Source organism: Fukomys damarensis, unplaced genomic scaffold (assembly GCF_012274545.1).
Source record: "Fukomys damarensis isolate Sample0158 unplaced genomic scaffold, DMR_v1.0_HiC HiC_scaffold_30, whole genome shotgun sequence".
NCBI classification, from domain to species: domain Eukaryota; kingdom Metazoa; phylum Chordata; class Mammalia; order Rodentia; family Bathyergidae; genus Fukomys; species Fukomys damarensis.
The window spans coordinates 22,528,549-22,549,626 of NW_022900942.1; the positions used below are offsets into that span (position 1 = coordinate 22,528,549).

The 21,078-nt window shown below is 35.7% G+C and overlaps 1 protein-coding gene across 1 annotated transcript in view; it reads right to left on the minus strand.

Moving 5' to 3' along the window:
* Positions 1-9,165, minus strand: part of Serpinb5 (serpin family B member 5) — a 34,006-nt gene extending 24,841 nt beyond the window's left edge. Inside the window, exons 1-2 of the mRNA XM_010644878.2 lie at positions 9,089-9,165; positions 7,140-7,221 (exon numbers count right to left, since the gene is read on the minus strand). The gene's annotated coding sequence lies outside the window, so the exon portion shown is untranslated. The remainder of the gene's footprint in view (positions 1-7,139; positions 7,222-9,088) is intronic.
* Between the last annotated feature and the right edge of the window lie 11,913 nt (positions 9,166-21,078).

Consider the following 21,078-nt stretch of genomic DNA (forward strand, 5'->3'; position numbering starts at 1 on the left):
ACACAGACGAAATAAAAGGAATATGTGGTGATAGTAACACTGAAAATTTCTCAAGCATGTTAGCGGCACAAAACTACTCTAATATTCATCCTTTCCAAGTCGATTGCAGTAGCTCGTTCTGATGCCATGTATAACACCACTGACAAATTATTTAATACTAAACTGATGATAGAAATGTTTTGATGAGTAGCACAGGAAGCTCCCACTTGATTACACAGATTTTCTCTGAAATCTCTATGTGGAGCCTGCTCTTGACATAGTCCAGGTTTCCTGTCTTCCTACACCTCCTTCATTCCCAGGACCTACTCTTTTCCTGTATTGAAGCTATTTTCAGGAAAGTACCTGAAACCGCATCCCAGCCAGTTGCTTCTCGCTGTGCTCATCCATATTCCCTATTGTCAGTGTACTACATGGTTTCATCATAACCTAATTATTTTACAGTCATTGCCACGTGATTAAGAATTTTAAAGGTAAGAGCCAAGCTCATTTATCTGCATAACACCAATATTTATCATGGACTTCATATACAATATGCAGTCAGTGAAAGAGAGTAACTCAACACACTACACAAGATTGACGGACAGCTCCCCTCTGTCATTTCCTGAGTGTTTTATTACCAAAATCAAAGTCATAAACTTCAGAGTTGAACTCTGAAGGTAGCATTTCAAGTATCTGTGGAGCTACTGAATGCAAAGTTAAAGAAGGTCTGTATGACCAAGATACTTCTGAAAATTACATCATCTAGCTGCAGTAGGAGTAACGTGGGTTTGGGAGAAGAGTCATAAATTTCAGGAGAAATCCTAATTTAAGTACTTACTCTCTCTAGCCTCAGATTATTTATCTGTAAAATTGTATATATGTGTGCATATATGAAGGGACAACACATACAAAGTGCCTGGCACATGACATGTGCTCCTAATGATGGAAGTTATTACCATTTTACCTACTTCTCAAATAGTCCGAGGAAATAATCACACTGGCCAAAATATTGGAGCCCAATACTGACATCTGATTCACCACAATTATCTATGAAACACCTTCTGCATTTTTGCTATCACCAAAGATCTTAAGGGATTTGCACTTAAATCATGGAGATTTTGATGATTTAATCCCCTCTTGCAACATTCTTGTTCAGTACTTGTCCATCCTAGGCAGAAACATTTCTAATGACAGAAATTCAACAACACACGAGAAAACCCAAACAAATCTTTGGGTAATTCTGACTATTTGAAAGTTAGAAGTACTACTCAGGAATATGAGACAAATCCCCTCTGCCCAAAAATCTTATAAATAGTACAGAAAGAAAATAAGAAATAAAACAAAGTACTTGGTAGCATAAAATAAGAGACATAGTCCAGTGCATAGCACAAAAAGACAAATGTTCAGAGACAAGCATAACCTTTCAGCCTTGGAGTGGACAGGGACGCATCATGGATGCAGGGTCTTTGGAAATTAGACTATTCAGGCCTAAGAAGGAAGCATGAGCACAAGCACATAGGTAGAATGGCATAAGGTACATTAGACAGCTATGTTAATAAAAAGTTAAATAGAGCACTCTGTGTAATAGCATTGAGTCGTTACTCAAGAGTCTCTGAAAGTAAGACTGTGTGCCAGTGTTTTCACCATTTAGTGGAACCTGTTAAAGCAAGGACTCTCAAGTCTCAATGTAACATCATTGACAAGGCAAACAATTGGGGCAAATGAGTGCTCCCCTTTCAGCAGTACGGTATTAAAATAGCACTTCTATTTACCTAATAAAAACTGTTTCCCAGTAATATTTGTCTCCATAATGGCTGTACATTTAAATCCTGCTAAATCCCTCCCTAAAGGGAAAAAATAAAATAGTAGGAGAGAATAGAGTGGTACACGTGGTTCACATTTCTAGTCATTTCAGACTAGTTCCTGGAAAATATAACAACTGAGTATTTTTAGAAGAGAAGGGCCTCAAGAATTTCTTCTGCTTTCAACATGTGAGTTCTGAATCTGCCTTCCCCATTCAGTTGCACACTCTGGTGTCTGTGGTTGATTAAATAAGCACCTGTTGTGTATCAGACCCTGGGCAAGACCCTAGAGCAGACACCAAGAAGAAGACCTACCTTTGGGACTTAAGGAGACTACAGTATAGTTTTAAATTTCCATGAGCCTGGATCTACTGCCATTATTTATCATAATGTCCACTTTTGGTGATCAATCTGCATAAATTCATTGGATCCTTAAGGGTTTTTTTTTCTCTTTTGCCAATGAATGTCATCTTACGGTTCAGTGTAGTTGTCATATTCAGTCATAAAGCTTATCATTTTTATATTTTTGATATTTTTGAAATGTGTTAGTTTTTTTATATAATAATGTGAGCCAGAGAATGTATTATTGTGGCAAATCTATTATTGTTTGGAAAAATAATAATAATAAAATGGAATATCTTTTTCATGCCTTTGTTTTAAAAATAAGAATGCTAATTATTTTCTAAACATTTTATTAAGTTATAATTTTCTAACATGTGGGTAAGTCCCCAAAAATTCTTTCAACTTTTTCTTGCTTTACAGGACAAGACCAAACAAACAAGAACAAACACATGAAGCCATATTCCATGATGCCACAGGAAGCTGTGAGTTAAACCAAAAATAAATACTTTAGGTCACTTGTTTAAAAAATTATCTATTATGGGTATAAAAGTGCACAACCTGAAGGGAATGTCTAGAAAGAAGAATGTTGGCAGTTATGAAGCATGAGATCTAGAAGAAAAAGCACTCATAAAAGCTGCAATATCAAAGTAATTTCATTAGTACTATCAAGGGTAATCTTTAATTTCTTGCCATGTGGTCTCATGAAAAGACCAACTCTAGAACATTTCTGATCTTCCTTTCTCTTGATGAAACTGGAACCGCCAGGATTCAGATACAAACATCATATTTAACAGTTTTCTACATAACACACCACACAATTCACTTCCTATTTTTACAGTTAATTCCCTCCTCCAGCTAAAATCTAAGCAGGGATTCTTTTCTGTTTTATTCACTGTTCCTAAGGACTTAGAGCAGTATGGGGCATCTAGTAGATACTTGGCAGTAGTAGGTGTACAATGAGTGGGAAATAATCTGAGGATGAGGCAAATGCACAGAATATTGCTGATTCGAATAATGATAGGTTTAGCCCATAAACTTGAAATCAATTTGGCATTCCTGTAAATACCAGCTACCTTCCTGTCCTTACAACTATTTAAGACTACTTGATCTGATTCATCCCAAATACTTTACAGCAGTAAAACAAATATTTATTTTTAAAAAATGCATGGGACCCAGGCATGGTGGTATGCAACTATAATCCCAACACTGAGGGAAGTTGACGTGGGAGAACCAAAAATTCCAAGCCAAGGGTGGGGATTTAGCTCAGTGGTGTTGTGTCTGCCTCACTGAGTTCAGTCTTCAGCACTGCAAAAATAAATAAATAAAAAAGTTCAAAGCCAATGTGGACAATTTAGGGAAACCCTGTCTCAAAATTTTAAAAAATGGCTTGGGAGTATGGCTTGGTAGTAAATCACTTGTCTAGCATTTGTGAGTCCCTGCATTCTATTCCTGTACATATAATATAATATTAATGATCCACCTGTCTTCAGAAAAATGTATTTGCTCTGTAATTTCAAAAATGCCATGGTGTTCTTTCCCCTTTAGTTCCACCAGAAATATTCTATTGATCACGTATGAAAAAGACTAGTTTTGTTTTGCTTTGAAGAGGAGAAATATAGTTTAAAGAATGAATGATCCTGTTATTCATTACACAGTTTTATCAAACAGTGCTTTCCTCTAGTTCAATAAAAGTAACAATTGGCTCAAATATTTAATAACCTAGGAGACTGTTTTCTTGGTGCTTTTTGCTGCCTATAGATTGAAACATTGCAAACATTATAACTTGATTATTCAGCAGTCGGGCTGAGGGATGAATTGACACACCCAGCCACTCCCAGAACAACTCAAAGGAGCTTTGTTATGACATGTACAGCCTCTCCCTCTCTCTCTCTCTCCCCCAAGAAGAGGCAGTTCACACACAAACTCATTAGATTCTCCCCAGATACCCATAAATCATCCAGTGTTTCCCCATTCACACACCTGTAAATATGATTACAATAATTTATTTGACATCTCCTTAAAACAGTGGGGAATAATGTTAGATTTGCACATTTCCAAAAATTCACAGAAAGTTCACTGTAAAATTTCCCACCAGGTCACTAAGTACTTTTCTCTTTTTCCTGTGTGGAGAAGTTCAGTCAAAAAAGATAAAGTGATTTTACCTTGAAGTTTCTGGCTAAGATAGAAGAAATTATTGCAAAACCTCAGATTTACAATCCACAAATTTATACTACTTATGGACTATGAGTTTTCCTTGTTCTATGACATGACAACTACTCCATTTTGAGAACCCAACAATTACATGCTTTTGTCTTATCAACTTCTAGTGTTTCTGTCTGAAAGAAATTATATGTTAAATGATAACCTGTTAGAGAAAACAGTTTATGTGAAATTGTCTGCCAAGACACATACTTTAAGGGAAAAAAACTAAGACAATGATGAAAAATAAAGTTAAAGAACAACCCCAGAGTAAACCACAGACAGTAAAATATTTTTAAAACTGGCACAGTTTTCCTTAAAATGCTTAATACTCTGGGGGATTTATCTCAGTGGTGCTGCAGCCCGCCTCGCAAGCACAAGGTCCTCAGTTCAATCCCCAGTACCAAAAAAGAAAAAAACAAATGCTTAATACTCTGTGCAAAGGTATATCTGAGCAGAAAATGAAAATTGAGTATCAAATCACTTAGGTTTGGTTGATGAGTGTAGAAAAGAGTGAGGTTTCAGGCAGTATGAAAAAGAGAATTTATCTTGGAGTTGATTCCCAGCCACACTGCCACTCAACAGGAATTAACCATCAGCAAGAAACAACTATTCTGACCTTAGAATCCTCTGTGCTAAAAATGAAGTGGGGTGTGATGGCACATGCCTGTAATCTCGGCCCTTGGGAGGCTGGGAGGTAGGATCGCCATGAGTTCGAGGCCAACCTGGGCTACATAGTGAGTTCAAGGGCATGCTGAACCTACATAGCAAGACCCTGTATCAAAAAAGGTTTTTTTTTAATTTAAAAATTAAATAAATTTAGGGACTGGGCATATAGCTCAGTGGTTCCACAGCCTGCCTCACAAGAACAAGGAGCCAAGTTTGATCCGCGGGATCAGAAAAAAAATTAAATAAATTTAAAATGAAATGGGTCTTAGATCATCCTTAAGTAACTTTTAAGATATAAAAGTCAATGAATAAGGACTAGGGATATAGCTCAGTGACACTATGCCTGCCTGGAGATCATAAGGCCGAGTTCAATCCCCGGTACCAAAAAGAAAAAAAAAAGGTCAACAAATGAAATCCTGCCTTTACCTTACCAAAAAGACCTTAGTTACCCTTAAAAAGAAATAATTTGAATGTAATATAAAAAGGAAATAAAACAAAATGAATCAATTAGTTCATTTATGACTGTTAATTCATTAGTAATAAAGCTATCTGGTTCAATTAATTACTTCAATTGTCCAAATATTTGTATGTATAAAAGATTTGAACATTTTCTTTTCATATATAATTCTCATAGCAAAAGGAATAAATATAAAAATAAAAATGCAAGCTTTTCAAAATTTCGTACAAATAAGAACTTCAATATAGCTGCTAGGAATGTAAGTTGATCAATTCTTCCAGGAAAACATCTAGCAGTACATTAATTATCTTTTTTAGTATTCATTCACTTTGACCAAATGACATAGCTTTTAGAAATCTTTCTTAATGAAATAATTATAGATGAGGTCAATGATTAAGGTACAAGAACGTCCATGATAATATTATTTACAAAAAAAAACTAGATAGCAACTGAATTTCTATCAATAAGAAAGTGACTAAATATATGTTTTCCAAGTAATACTCACAAGACTGGCTTGTACAAAAGTGGGTTACAAGATACATTCTGTAGCATACGTATATTTATATATATATATATATTTATATATATTCAAATTTAGTTAAATAAAAAATACATTTAGTAACTGCTGGAGAGTAGGATTTACGAGCTTTCAATTCTTGCTATGATGTGCGTTAGGGTTAGTTAATTTTATATTAGCAAACTATAGTTAGAAGACTTGACAAAAATACACAAAATAATTTTAATAACAATTACTTGTTACAAATAGCAAAATGGCAAACATAAATATGTCCTTGTCAGTAATTATGAAAAAATAATTATTTTTGGCTAGTGAAATTAGATGATTTTTTTTTCTTTCTATAGTTTGCTGTATCTCTCAGATTTTCTATAGTCACCATACATCACTTCTTAGTAGTAAAAAGTTACATTTTGTAAGAAGTAAAACTCTCAGGGCTTCCTTTTACCTGGAAGGCTTCTCCGCTGCCTGGCAGCAGCTGGTGTCACACCTAAGTCTCAAACTGCCCTTAACAGCCCCACCCCCAACCCAGGTGACCCAGCTGGGGAGGACCAAGGCCAGGTGCTGAGATAAGCAGAAGCCCGAGGAAAGCGAGGAAAGCGGACCAGTGGGAACAGGCCTGGCCCTCTGTCCTACTCCTCCCTCCTCTGGCTCCTCCTTCTCTGCCAATGTGCTGACAGCTTCCAGCCCTGATTTCTGCCTTGTTCCTTGTTCTTTGATGTAACTCAAGTATATGAGGAAGTAAGCCTTAGACTGAGGAAAGCCTGGAGATCACTCAGTCCAAATCCAGATTTCCAAATGGTGAGACACTGGCCCACAGTTCTTGGTGTGTTTTATAGTGATATTAATAAGACCTTTTATACATATCTTTCAGTAATGTCTTATGTAAGGTCTATCTATGTAACATTTTATACATGAAGATATACAGATGTACAAGTCTGCTGAGTAGCTTCTCCCAGGTCACAACACTAGTAAATAGTAGAAACGAGATGTAAATCCAGGCATCTTTTTTAACAAATACATTCTACTTTTCCTTCTTCTTTTTGGTACCAGGGATCAAACTCAGGACCTTGAGCTCACAAGGCAGGCATGGTGCCACTGAGCTAAATCCCCGGCCCAGCATGCAGAGTCTTAATCTGGGATTTCATGTACCCATTCCTATGTGGAATATACTTACTTCTATGTGATGACAGGACCAATTCAAGGAAAGAGAATGCAGGAGTGTAGAGAGCTCAGAAGTCTAAAGTCAATCGGCTTCACTGGGAAAGGGACAATATTTTTGTAAGATTTCTAATAAATCATTTAGAGAGTAGGGGAAATGTATCAATCATTATACCACATACAGAAGACTTCTAACTTGAGAATTCTAAGTCCTTGTTTCTTCCTCTTAAAGTGGAATTTAACAGTGATTCCTCCTACCCAGTGTGCTCAATTTTCCCCAAACCTAGGACGCCCTCATTGCGGCTCCAATATAGAAAACTAGGACCAGAAATATCGTCCATGAGCCGCTCCTTCTACCACCTTATTCACATCCACATATTATTCTCATTTAAATCTAGTCCCTAATCCTAAACCATGTGGAAGGGCAGGGTCCATGATTTATATGTACATCCCTACTTTCTCTCCTGATTTGCACAATTAACATTAAATAAACATGTCTATCTTAAATTCTTAAGATGACACAGGAGCAAATATCTAGTAGTAAATTTTCTGTAGCAGGAGTATAGTGCAGGAAGATACCTAGAAGAGGCCTAGCTGTGCAGAATGGAATTTCTAGCTAAAGATTTTTTTTTTTTTTTTTTGTACCAGTGATCGAACTTGGGTCCTTGAGCTTGCAAGGCAGGCCACCGAACCGCTGAGCTAAATCCCCAGCCCCTAGTTTTAGATTTTTGAGGAATCTTTATACTGATTTCAATCATGGTTGTACTAGTTTATATTCCTACTAACAATGTAAAGTGGTTCTTTTTACTCCACAGCTTCATCGGCATTTGTTATTATTTGATTTCTTGGTGATAGTCATTCTTCCTGAAGTAAGCTAGAATCTCAGGGTCATTTTAATTTGCATTTCTCTAACAACCAGAGATACTGAACATTTTTTCCTGTATTTATTGGCCAAGCTAAATCTTACAAGTGGCCTATACTTCCACCAACAAATGAATAAATAAAGATGAGGTGTTTAGATATAGTGTGGTACTACTCTGCCACAAACAAGAATGAACTTCGGTCATCTGTAGGAAAATGGGTGCCTCTGAGACCATTAGTGTTAAGTGAAATAAATCAGATTCATGGTGTTGTTTCTCTAATAAGAGAAACCCAAAATATAAATAAAGGGCAAAATAAATAGGAAATAGGGAGGTGAATCTTTTGCAAAAGGGAGAGGGGCCAAGAGGTAAAGGAAGAGGGGAAGAAGGGGATGTAGGGGCGAAAAAAAAGGAATTAGGATGTGTTATGTACATGTACCAACTCCATAAGGGGTACATAATCATTACATACTGCAAACATGTACTAATAAAAAAACTGAATAAGCCAGTATAGCGTAATGATTATTACGAAATAATGCCTTTAAAATGTTACTATTTTACTGTTTTGAAACATAAAGAATTCAAAATTATTTTAAGTTAAAAAACTGTTTAAATCCAAGTAGATCAAAATGCTAAAGTTAGCCGGGTGTGGTGGCGCATGCCTGTAATCACAGCACTTAGGAGGCTGAGCTGTGTGTTCGAGACCAGCCTGGGCTACATAGTGAGTTCCAGGTCAGTCTCAACTACATAGTGAGACCCTGTCTCAAAAAAAAAAAAAAAAAAAAAACGTTGAAATTGCCAGTTCTCCAACATCACTTTGTATCAGAAGCACTGAGGGGCAGGGAATGGAAAGGAAGTGCAATTGAATTACACATCCTAGACCCCACACACTGATTCCATAGGTCTAAGGTGAGGCCCAGAATCTGAATTCCTTCCAGTGGTGTGGAACTGGTTATTCACAGACCCTTCGCAGACTTGAGGTTCCTTCTGGCAGCATCTGCACTGAAACAGGCTCTCTTGTGCTTAGTGCTGATTCTGACATGTTATTGGCTGGTTCCCACCCCACCATCTACTGCAGGTCCTGGAACAAATCATTAAAACTTACTTTGCCTCAGTCCCCACATCTATAAAATTAGGGTGATATTAGCAACTCCTCATGGGGTTATAATGAATAAATGAGAGAATGTACGGACATGTAAAGTTCTTAGAATGTCACCCACCACCAGTAAATGTTTGATAAACAATGGCTATTGTGATTATACTCTCTAAAGCTGTAGTGAACTTATGAACCTCAGAAAGATTAGGTTTACTTCTATGGTGTGTATAGAGAGAAAATGGCAGATTGTTTTTAAGTTAGAAGAAAAACTGATGTCTATAAAGCTTCAGAAGAATGATTACACGCAAGCACACAAACACAAACACACAAATTTATGTGAAGTTTTTACCTTCAACCTTTGGGTCATGATGTGTTGCAAACAAGGAAAATGAGAATAAAAGTGAAATTTACTCAAAATAAGAGAGAAGGCTTAAAATTTCAGAAAGAGTATATATTTAATATTTCATTTCAAACTTATTAAATAATGAACAATTGTTTTAATCATTCTAACAGCATGTCATAATTATGATGTACTCCATTTAATGTATTATCTCTTCCCAATTTGATAGCAATCTGGTCAGTCATGTAACATGAGCCCCAGTTTACAAGTGAGAAAGTGATATTATAAATTTAAGTCATAGTTGGTAAGAGAAGGAGTCAGGCTCACTCAGAACTCAGACTATACAAATAACACATCACCATTAAAGGAGGAGACAGGCAAAACACTAAATCTGTCATCCTAATTGTAGCTCAGGAATGAAAGCAAATGCATGAGTAACAGCAAAAAAAAAAAAAAATCCTATGGCATTTAACTTCCCTTGGCATTTATTATCAGTTTTCTTTCAAAGGAGATTTTAAAGAGGAAACACAAAGACTCAACACAGGCCAAACCATCACACTGACTGTTGATTAATAGCAAACTCTGTCCACCTCAGGAAACCAGTGCCATTCATCTATGGGAAAGTCATCGCTGCTTTGTACAATGAATTCTTACACATGTCCCTCCTTAAGGAGCGATCATTCTTACACATGATTGCCATGGTTTGGATCTTGAATATTCCCCAAAGGCCCACGTATTAGAGACTCAGTCCCAGAGTAGCATATTGACAGGTAGTAGAAGCTTTAAGAATCAGGACCTGGGACGTGCCTTCAAAGGGGACAGTGGGACCAAAGTCTATACCTTTCTCTTTCTTTCACTTCCTGGCCATGAAGCATGTTGTTTTGGCCCATCACACACTCTCACCAAGATCTGCTACCTCACCGAAAATCTAAAAGTTATTGGGACAGTCTGTCATGGACTGGAATTCCAAAACTGTGAGCCAAAGTGAGTTGATTTTTGCAGGTATTTGTTACAGTGACAGAAACCTGACTCACACAGCACCTAACTGAATTTGATTGGTAGTATAACAAAGGTGATATATTTGTATGTATATATGTGTGTGTGTGTGTGTGTGTGTGTGTATTTTTTTTTTGTACTTGGGACCTTGCACTTCTGAGGCAGGTGACAGAACCACTGACCTAAGTCACTGGCTGTATGCTTATATTTTATCATTTAAATGTAAAATAATGTGTCCTTGATATTAGTTACTAACCTATTTTAGCCAAGTTGTTAATGTGGCAGGATTTAATGAGAAAACCTGTTGCTACCACTCATGATGTGACAGGAAAATAATTTCATCCAGAAAAGGAGGAGCCTAAGGAAAATGCAGCAAGTCTCCAAGTGGATTCAGGGAAGAGGCTGTGTAGGAGTGGCCTTTCTCCTCTCTGCCTGTCTGAAAGATTGCATGGATTCATTTAAATAGCCAGATAGCCATGACATCAAGGCTCGCTTCAAGTTAGGGAAGGAGGAAAATTAAGAAAGAATACACTTGTTTTAAAAAATCAATAATTTAGTTCAGAGGCAACGTGGCAGCCTTGTAAGCACAAGGTCCTGAGTTTCATTACAGTACCAAAAAAAAAAAAAATCAATAAATATGTTTATTGGCACATGCGTTGGCAGTTAAATAAGAGAAGAAGCATGGGATGTAAATTAAATGCAAGTTTTTTCATTCAGTAAGTCAAACACGTTGCCTTTGAGTCATAAAATAAAAATCTACAATGCATGGAAGGTATGATCCAAGGAGAAGATAAATTGCCAAGTCATCTTAAAGCTGTCCGGCTGAGTTTTAGGTTACAGGGTATTGCTAGGAAACTAATAAAAATATATCAGAAAGACGCTTCTACCCTTTGAAATACCTTATGATGAAGTATTTTAACCCTAAAAACTGCACATTGAACCATCCAAACACCAACCCAGATATGGAGGAGGCTGATTCTCTTGTTTGTTCCAGGCTCATAGTCATATGTGATTATTCCATGTGAAATGAATATGTTCAAAGTTTAGTATAAATATTATCTTTGCTTTAGCAAGTAAAAAGCATCATCCATTAAACAGTTCTAACTTACAAAATAAATTACTTTCACCTCCCAGCTGCTTGGCATGCAATAATTATAGAGTCTAAATAAAGTGAATTTTCTCATTTTGTTGTAGCGATATTCATAGTAACAAAATGTGACGTATCATTTGCTACCAGTCATCTGACAAATATTTTCTTATCATCTACCATATGTCAGGCACTACAATACCTAATATAATATCAATAATGGTTTTGTCACAACACACCACTGAGTGTCTGAACAGTGCACAATTCATGGTATTGAAATTGTCAGAGATCTCGAATTCTCTTTTTCTCTGCTCTCCCTGAACCGCCTTTCCTGAAGATGAAATTAAAAGTTGAGCCAGGCTCTGGTGTGAAAAACTAACAGTGTAAGTAAGATCCAAATTTTATAATTGACAATGTGAAATAGGAAGAAAAGGGCTAAAGATGTAGAGGAAGTGGGAAGGGTGGGGAAAAGGAAAGAAGGGAAAAGAAAAAATATGAGAGAAGGAAAAACTGGAAACAAAATCTTTGTAAATAGGGAGGGTGGAGGGGGTGAAGGGAGGGCAGGGGTATGGGGTCATGTAAAGGTACAAGATACCAATGATGAATGTAAGTGTACTGAATACCTAAAATATACCAATAAACTCAATGAAAAAAAAAATGAGCCAGGGCCAGGGGATTTAGCTCAGTGGTGCCAAACTTGCTTCATGAGTGCCAAGTCCTGAGTTCTATCCCTGGCAAGGTTAAAAAAAATGAACAAATAAAGTATACTATTAAAAAATTAAGCCATAAATAAATTTTAATCTCCTCTTTCATGGTGATGCCCTTGTAGCTTGGGGCAGGTTGCTCTCATACCTTCTTCAAGCCTCCATTTCCTTGCCCGTAAAATGAAGTTAATAACACCTACTTCTTTGGGCGGATGGGAGACATAATTAGATCTGAAATGCTTTGAAGATTAAAAGTCTCACATTGTTCTTGTGCTCATTTCTCTGGTACAAAATAATAAATTTCCCATTTGCATCAGCATGTTTCTCAAGAAAAGAAAAGAGAAGACATATATTAAAACAGTATGTGTGGTTAATTCTTGGCAAATGGGCAAGCTTCATCTGTATTTGCATTCTTCTATTGTGTAAAAAATATTTTCCTAACCAATCTATTGTTTTGAAAACTGATTCAAAGATAAAGAACTCAACCTTCTTATTTCCTATATAAATCTTACATAACTAAATAATTGATACATTTTCTCTTATATGAATAGTCCAGCTAATAAATACAGAATAGGAGATATGAATAGAATTCCTAATGAATTGACACAGCTTAAATTATGATTATAAATGGCTGACATCATCCCCAAAAGAAAAACAATCACGCATGGTGTATTTCTAAATGGAAGTCCACCATGTTACAGTTGAAGTAGTCTTAAACAAACCAAACCCAAATATAACCAAGCCTCTAGATCTAACTACAAATTTCAGGAAATATAAAAAACAGAGGAGAGCTTTAAATTTTAACACAGAGATTCAATAAACAACGTCCAGAGCATAGGAAAAAAAAAGAAAAATATACATATCCAAAGTGTAGAAAATTCATACAACCTGGCTTTTTTTTCTTTTTTTTAATTGAGTTTATTGGTATATTTTAGGTATACAGTACAGTTACATTCATTATTGGGATCTTGTACCTTTGCATGACAGGTCTTGATTCCCATTTTTTCCCCTTGTCCCTGCCCTCCCTTCACCCCTCCTCCCTCCCCGTTTATAAACACTTTATTTCCATTTTTTCATTTTCTCATACTTTTTTCTTTTCTCTTATTACCTTTCCCCTACCCTTCCCACTTTTCCCTACAACTTTAGCCCTTTTCTTCCTATTTCACATTGTCAATTATCTCATTAGGACCTTATGTACTATTATAGTTTTTCACACCAGGGAAACTGTTCAGTATTTACACATGTGTGACTTATTTATTTCACTTAGGAGTATATCCTCAATATGTATCCATTTTCCTATGAATGAATCTAATTTCTCATTCTTTATGGCTGAGTAGTATTCCATACAACCTGTTTTTAATCAATTAAACTTCAAGGGAAAAAACTATAAATTCAAGAAAATGTGTGGCATATATCAAATGACCACAATTATTTGCATCGTCCTTTGCACAAACTGTAAAAATTAATGAGAAAGCCAGGATGACCTGAACACTAATTGGATATTGATATTAAGAAACTAATATACTATCAGGAAGATAATTTCTGCCGGGCATGGTGGCACATACCTATAATCCCAGCATTTGGGAGCTGAGGCAGGAAGATCACTGTGAGTTCGAGACCAGCCCGGGATACATAGTGAGTTCCAGATCAGTCTCAACTACAAAGTGAGGCCCTATCTTAAAAAAAAAAAAAAAAAAAAAAAAAAAAAAAAAAAAAAAAAAAGATAATTTCTTAAAACCTTGCTCAAGTAGAGCTGTATTCTGGTATTTTTACAGACAAAAGGAAAGTTCATTATAGTATTTTCTCTACTTTTTCAAATGATTGAAATGTTCCATAATACATATTAGCATCTAAAGTGGAAACATTTAAAATTTAAAATAAATGGATACAGCTCTGAATATAAGAAGTAGGGGAGGCCTGCTAGATAAAATGTGTTACTTTTGAAGACATATTATTTTACCAATTAATCAAAAGTTTTATAGGCAAGTGGTATCACGAGGCAGAGATTGGTGGACAAGAAAATTAGTCCTTAAAGTGAAGCAGAGAGAAGCTGTTGATAACAAGTATGAAATTCTAGTAGATATTTCTCATTGATCAAGTATCAGAAAATAATTGAGAGTCACTGACCTCAGACTCAAATTAAACATTGGCTTCATATTTGTCAGCAAGGTGAACCTGGGCGAGTGGCTTACTACTCTGTGTCTCTCCTTCTTCTTGTAAGATAAAGATGGCAGTGATATCTACTTCATAGGGTTGTAACAACAATGAACTTAATTAATACAAGGTGCTCAAGCGTAGCTTAACATAATGTTGATGTGCAATGAAATTTATTACTATTTTGTAGTTATTTTTAAATACATCAACTGTTGTTCAACAGGGAAATGTAAATTAAAACCAAATGAGATATCACGATATGCGCTTAGAATAGCTAAATTTAAAGCAACTGGGCACATCAACTGTTGGCAAGGATGTGGAGGAACTGGAACTCTCAGATATCACTGATGGAGGTGCAAAATGGTTTAATTGCTTTGGAAAGCAATTTGGCAGTCTCTTATAAAGTAAAACATGCACTTAGCATACCATCCAACAATTCTGTCCAAGAGAAATGAAAACATGCTCACACAAAGACTTGTACAAAAATATGCCTAACAGTTTCAATGAAGGGTAACATCAAACAAAGAAAAAGAAGACCAACCAAATGTCTATCAATAGATAAACTTTATTATATTCATATAATAAATACTATTTTTAAAAATCAACAGAAGTGTGTAGCAAGATGGATGAATTTCAAAATATACTAAGCTAAGAAGTTGAACACAAAAAAGTACATATTATGTAATTTTTTGCACAGAATTGTAGAAAAGGTAAATCTTATTATAATAACAGAAAAAGACCAGTGGTTGCTGAGACCAGGAGTAGGACTAACTGGGAAGGGGCAAAGAGAACCTTTTGGAGATAGAAATTTTGGAAGCATGCTTTTGTCAAAACCTCTGAACTATAAGCTTAAAGTGGGTGCACTTTATTATATGTACAATATGCCTCAGTAAGGTTGATTTTTAAAGTCAACCAGATAACTAAAAAATGTATAATCCTGCATTGGGTCCTGAACCAGAGGGAGGAAGGGAGGGAGGGACAGATATTATTGGGACAACTAGAGAAATCTAAATGAGATCTGAATTATATCAATGGCAATGGTAATCCTCTCATTTTGGTGCTTGTAGTATAAATATATAAAAAATTGTTTCCTTGTTTTGAGGAAATATTTACAGTAGCATGTCTATAATTATTCTCAAGTGCTACTTGGGGAGAATAACAATAAAACCATCACAAAATGATAACGTGGAGAATTTGGGTGAAAGCATATAGGAATTTTATTATTGCAATTTTTCTATAAGTCAGAATAGTTGTCAGTTTGAGCAAATTAAAGGTAGATAGAATTTTAAATTTTAGATGATGCTACTGAACTGAGAAACATCAAATGTAATGTTTTGAAGCTGAAAGAGGATAATCAAAGAGCAGAGCCCTGAAACTGGCAACCAAGGCAAAAAATAAAAAATAAAAAATAGAGGTGGGTCCACTGCTCAGAGTTTGAAGGGCTCCCTTATTAAATGACCAGGAGAGGGGTGCAAACTCATTCACACCTGGTGCCAGGGTATCCAACTTCTTCCTCTGACCTCCATCCTTGTGCTCCTTGCCACCCAGAAGTAGCAAGAGGAATCTCTAGGGCCTGGCTGAGATAAGGCTGAGTAACGAAAGCTGTGTAATTTTTAGAGGGCAAGAGTATCCATTGTTTAAAGAATATTTGTTTCCTTCTTCAATGTGTCATATTTCCAAATGTGCCTCAATTAAGATATTTAGCTTTTGTAATTATTTAAAGTTACCACAGCATAAGTGCAAAAAAATCAATACTTTTGTCTTTAGAAAAGATACTCTAAATAATAGCGTATTTATTATAATAACAAATAATGGTTTAATACTATTCATTTTTGTCAGACTAATACCTGTATATGTTATGAAAAGGAAAAAAGTCACATAAAACTAATATTCCTACAAGAATCCTTTATATATACTTATATATATATGATGTTTTCTCAGAATTCTCCAAGACAAATACAAATGTTACATATTAGGTTGAACAAATAAGGGGAAAATCTATGATAATCGATTTTTTACAACATTCTGGTTAAAATATTTTTTAGTTGGGAAAGGGCTGTACATGGCATAAATCAATGGTATTATAAGTGTAGGAGAGAAAAGGAGTAGGCAGCCACTGTGATTACTCATGAATTCTCAGTATATCTTCTGATCTAGAACGTATCTGTCAACACCTAAAACCCATTTACTTCTGCGTTATCTGTGTGTGTGATACCTTTGAATAATCTTACTTATAGCCAAAATATGTAACAATTCATAGTTCTACCAAGTCTTCAAATGTGAAAGAAAAATTCTGAAATGATGAACAAAAAAATTTGTTAAGTATATGTCCCAATTGTGTCTCACACAGACCAACACTTTAATCAGTCAGAACAATAGGTAAGTATAAAATTTTGGTTGAATGGATCATTTACTGATATAGTGGTTAACATACAAAATGGCATAAGCAATAAAATCAATGTTTACCTATGAAATCAATTATGCCTTTTTTCTTTCTTTCTCTTTCTTTCTTTTACTTTTTCCTTCTGATTTGAATTGTTTTTGTTTATCTAGGACCTTGAAGTGCATCAATGGGTTATTTATTTGAACTCAGTCTGTTTTTCTGATTTGGGCATTCAGAGCTATAAATTTCTCTTTAAGGACTGGGGTGTGTGTGTGTGTGTGTGTGTGTGTGTGTGCGCGCTCTCGTGCATGCATGTATGCATCCCACAAGTTCTGGTGTGTTGTACTAGCTTTATCATTTGATTCTAGTAATTGTTTGTTTTCTGATTGCTTCTGTGACTCACTGATTATGCAGAAGTGTGTTGTTTACTTTGCATAATTTCTGTTGCCATTGATTTCTAATTTCATGGCTTTATGATTTGATAATTTTGATTCTTTTGCATTTACTTAAGGATGCTTAATGGGTTAGTTCATGGCCTGTTTTGAAGAAAGTTCCATATGCTGCTGAGAAGAATGTGTATTCTGTTGTTATTGGGTGAAACACTGTAGATATCTATAAAGTTCATTTGTCCAGAGATCTGGTTCAACTCTGATATTTTTTAATGACTCTTTTGTCTAGTTGATCTATTTGTGACAGTGGGGTATAGTGACAACAGTATAATTGTGTTGGTGTTTATCTGATCTTTCATATTCAGCAGTGTTTGTTTTATGAAGTTAGGTGTGCTTGTATTCAGTGCATATCTGTTTATGATTTTATCTTCCTACTAAATTATTCCCTTAACCAATATGCTTTGACTTAAAATAAGGCTACTGCTACTTGTTTTCAGGGTTCTGTTGCACAGAGTATTGTTCTCTGTCTTTTGATATTTAGTCTATAAATTTCTTTTTAGATTAAATGTGTTTCTTATGTATAGCATACCATTGGATTTTGCTTTTTGATCCATTCTGCCAATCTGTCTTGATTAGGTATTTGTGATCATTCACATTGGGAATTAGTACTGAAAGGTATTGAGTTATTTCTATCATTAAATTATTTTCTTTTTACCTAGTCTTTTTCCCCTCTGTTTAATTGCCGACCCTTTCTTATGTATTCATCCTATTCAATTTTTCACATTATTGGCTGCATTGTCACTTTCAAGGATATTCATAAGAATGTTTTGGAGTGCTCATATGGTAGTCATGAATTTCCTAATGTGCTCTTTGTCTTGAAAATATAGCTTTACAGGATATATCAGTCTGACTTGGAAGTTGTCAAAATAATTATTGACATACAGTAAATATCTACTAAATGTAAAAACTACGCCTATACTACCACCATAGAAAAGAATTCAATAATGACAGCATAGAGTTAATGGTTATACTAGTGTTATGGAAAACCTGCAGATTTCTGAGAAGCCACCTCCTCCAACCCTGCTCCAGAGGCCCTTCAGTCGGTACACCCTATTGAGGCAACCACCCGATGTGAGGTGGGTCCTTACTCATGTTGGTAGATATGGAAAGCACTCAGGCCTCTGATGTCTCTACTGGATGCAGGCAGTCAAGTGGGGAGTCAAGCAGACTGCTGGACTTAATGCCAGCACTTTCAGATCCAGCCACTTCTGAAAGCCATACTCACTTCTCACTATGGAGTGTTGGGCGGCTTGTCCTTCCTGGCATGAGTTCAAACTTTTCAGGGGACCTATATGTAGTCTATACCCTCTCCATGATGGTCTCTTGTGGCTGTCTGTCACCCAGTCACTATGATAGGGTAACAATGGAAACCCCAAGATGAAGTTATTGTAATTGTTCCACAGCTCAGACTTAACACATTTACATAATGGCTGCTTTCTCAAATATGGTAGGTGCTGCACTAGATTTCTTCCCTAATTGTAGCTTGTCATGCTGAAGGAGTCACTTGCAGAGTAAAACCCTACACTGCTTTTGCAGCTTACAATCACATGGGCTGTTCTTGGAGCTAGCACTGCTGACCCAGTCTGTTGTTTCTCCCTGGAAGTGCCAACACTTCAGGCTTACCTTCTCTCCCCTATATTGGTCTCATCCATGATCAGGTTGATCTAAGTCTAAAGAAGGAAATCCAGAGAGGCAAATCCAACATTTGATGATGTTTTTCCAGCAATTAATAATTCTGAAATAGATAGTTGAGAAATGAAGTAACACTTGTAATTATCTCACAGGGAGAGGGAGGGAAAAGCAGGAGCCAAGGACCTCCTAGGGCTAAGGATCATCCCGACAAACTCTCCAACCTCTCTTCCAAGACCCAAAAGGGCTGCTGTCTGGAGTAAGCATGAGTTCATGTCACATATCCCTTACAGGTACTGAAGATAGGCTTTGAATTATTTAAGTCTGTGAAATTAAATTGCAGTGGTTCATGTAAACACTGATCTCTGATGCTTAAGAGAAGCAAATATAAATCCTCTATGAAAAAAAATATGTATCTCTGGAACACAACTTAAATCTCCATCCAATACTCAACATGTAGACTAGCATACAATGAATAAACAAATAAATAAATAAACTGCAATACTAGGAAACAAGACAACATGAATGATAAGATGCAAAGAAAATGACAATACTAACAGACCCAAAAGGGATCTAGATGTTATATATTGGTTAAACATTCTGGGCATATCTGTGAAGATGTTTCTACATGAGAGAGTAACGTTTGATTTGGTGGACTGAGAGAGAAAACAGGCTCAGTGAGAGGATTCTCTCTTTCTTGAGAAAGATTTGGAACATCAGTCTTCTCCTGCCTTTAGACTCAAACTCAGACTACATGTTAGGCCATCAGTTTTCCAGGTTCTTAGGCCTTCAAACTCAGACTGGAACTGTATTTTCAGCTCTCCAGGGTCTTCAGCTTGACAAGTGAAGATCTTAGGTCTCCTCAACCTTTATAATTGCATAAACCAATGCTTTATAATAAACAAATACACATACATAGATATCTCTCACTATTTCTTTCTCAACTCTAACAGAGATTTTGATGCTTAGAGTAGGGTACAACCATAATAAATGTTTGAACTTGTAGAAGGAGCTTTAGAAATGAGTATAAGAGATGATTAGAAGCTGGAAATGTTTTGAAGGGCATGTTAAAAATATAGACAATAAGACCATTTATAATGAGATCTCAGATGGAATGAGAAACTTATTAGAAACTAGAGGAAAAGTGAACTTTATTATAAAGTTTCAAAGATATTGGCTGAACTAGGTTAGTGTTCTAGTGTTTTCCGAAAAGTAGAACTTTTAAACAATTAAACTGGATATTTATCTGAGATTTTAAACCAAAGCATTGAAGAAGTATCTTCATTCCTCTTGATGAATAGTGAAATGCAGGAACTAATAGTGAAATAGATGAACTGAAGAAGAAATTCATAAACGAAAAGAAAGCAAAACTTTAAGATTTGGAAACTTCTAAATCTATTCATACTGCAAAAAATGAGAAAGCATGCTTTAAAGAAAACACCAAAGGTATATCTGGACAACAATTTTATAAAAACTTGTCAAGTTCTATGAGGAAAAGTCCTACCAGTTGGAACTAAAAGTTATGGAGATGAGTTTAAATGAATGAGGGCTTCTGGATTCTGTGAATTTACTTGGACAGTACAAAAGAATTAATCATCTGTGAAAGTGTACTTTCTTTAGGAAAAGGGAAATGTGACTCCAAAGGTGATTCAGAGATTGCAAGGGCCCCTGCTCTAGTTCCTACAGGTCAGATAGCCTCCACCCAAAGCTTTGCAGTTAAGACTAGCCTGTGGAGCCACAGAGTTTTGACCCCTACCTCACACTATATACAAAAATTAACTCAAGGTGGCCCCTCAACTTATATATTAGAGCAAATGCTATAAAACTTATAGGAGGAAACATTGGAGTAAATCTTTGTGATCTTAGATTAAGCAATGTTTTCTTAATCACTACATCAAAAGCACAGGCAATAAAAGAAAAAATATATAAGCTGGTCATCAAAATTAAAATTTCTGCTCTGCAAGGAGCACCATTAAGAAAGTGGAAAGACAACCCAGTAATTATTTGCAAATCAGACATGGGACGTCGTACCCAGAATATGTAAGGAATACTTTCACCTTGAGAATGAAACAACATAATTTTTCATGGGATAAAGATTTGAATAGATATTTCCCCAAAAGAAAATATACTAATAGCTATTCAGCACATAAAAATATATTTAACATCACTAGTTATTAGAGATATGTAAATAAAAATTATGAGGTAGTACTTCACATCCAGTAAGATGGCCATAATCAAAAATACAAAAAACAATGTG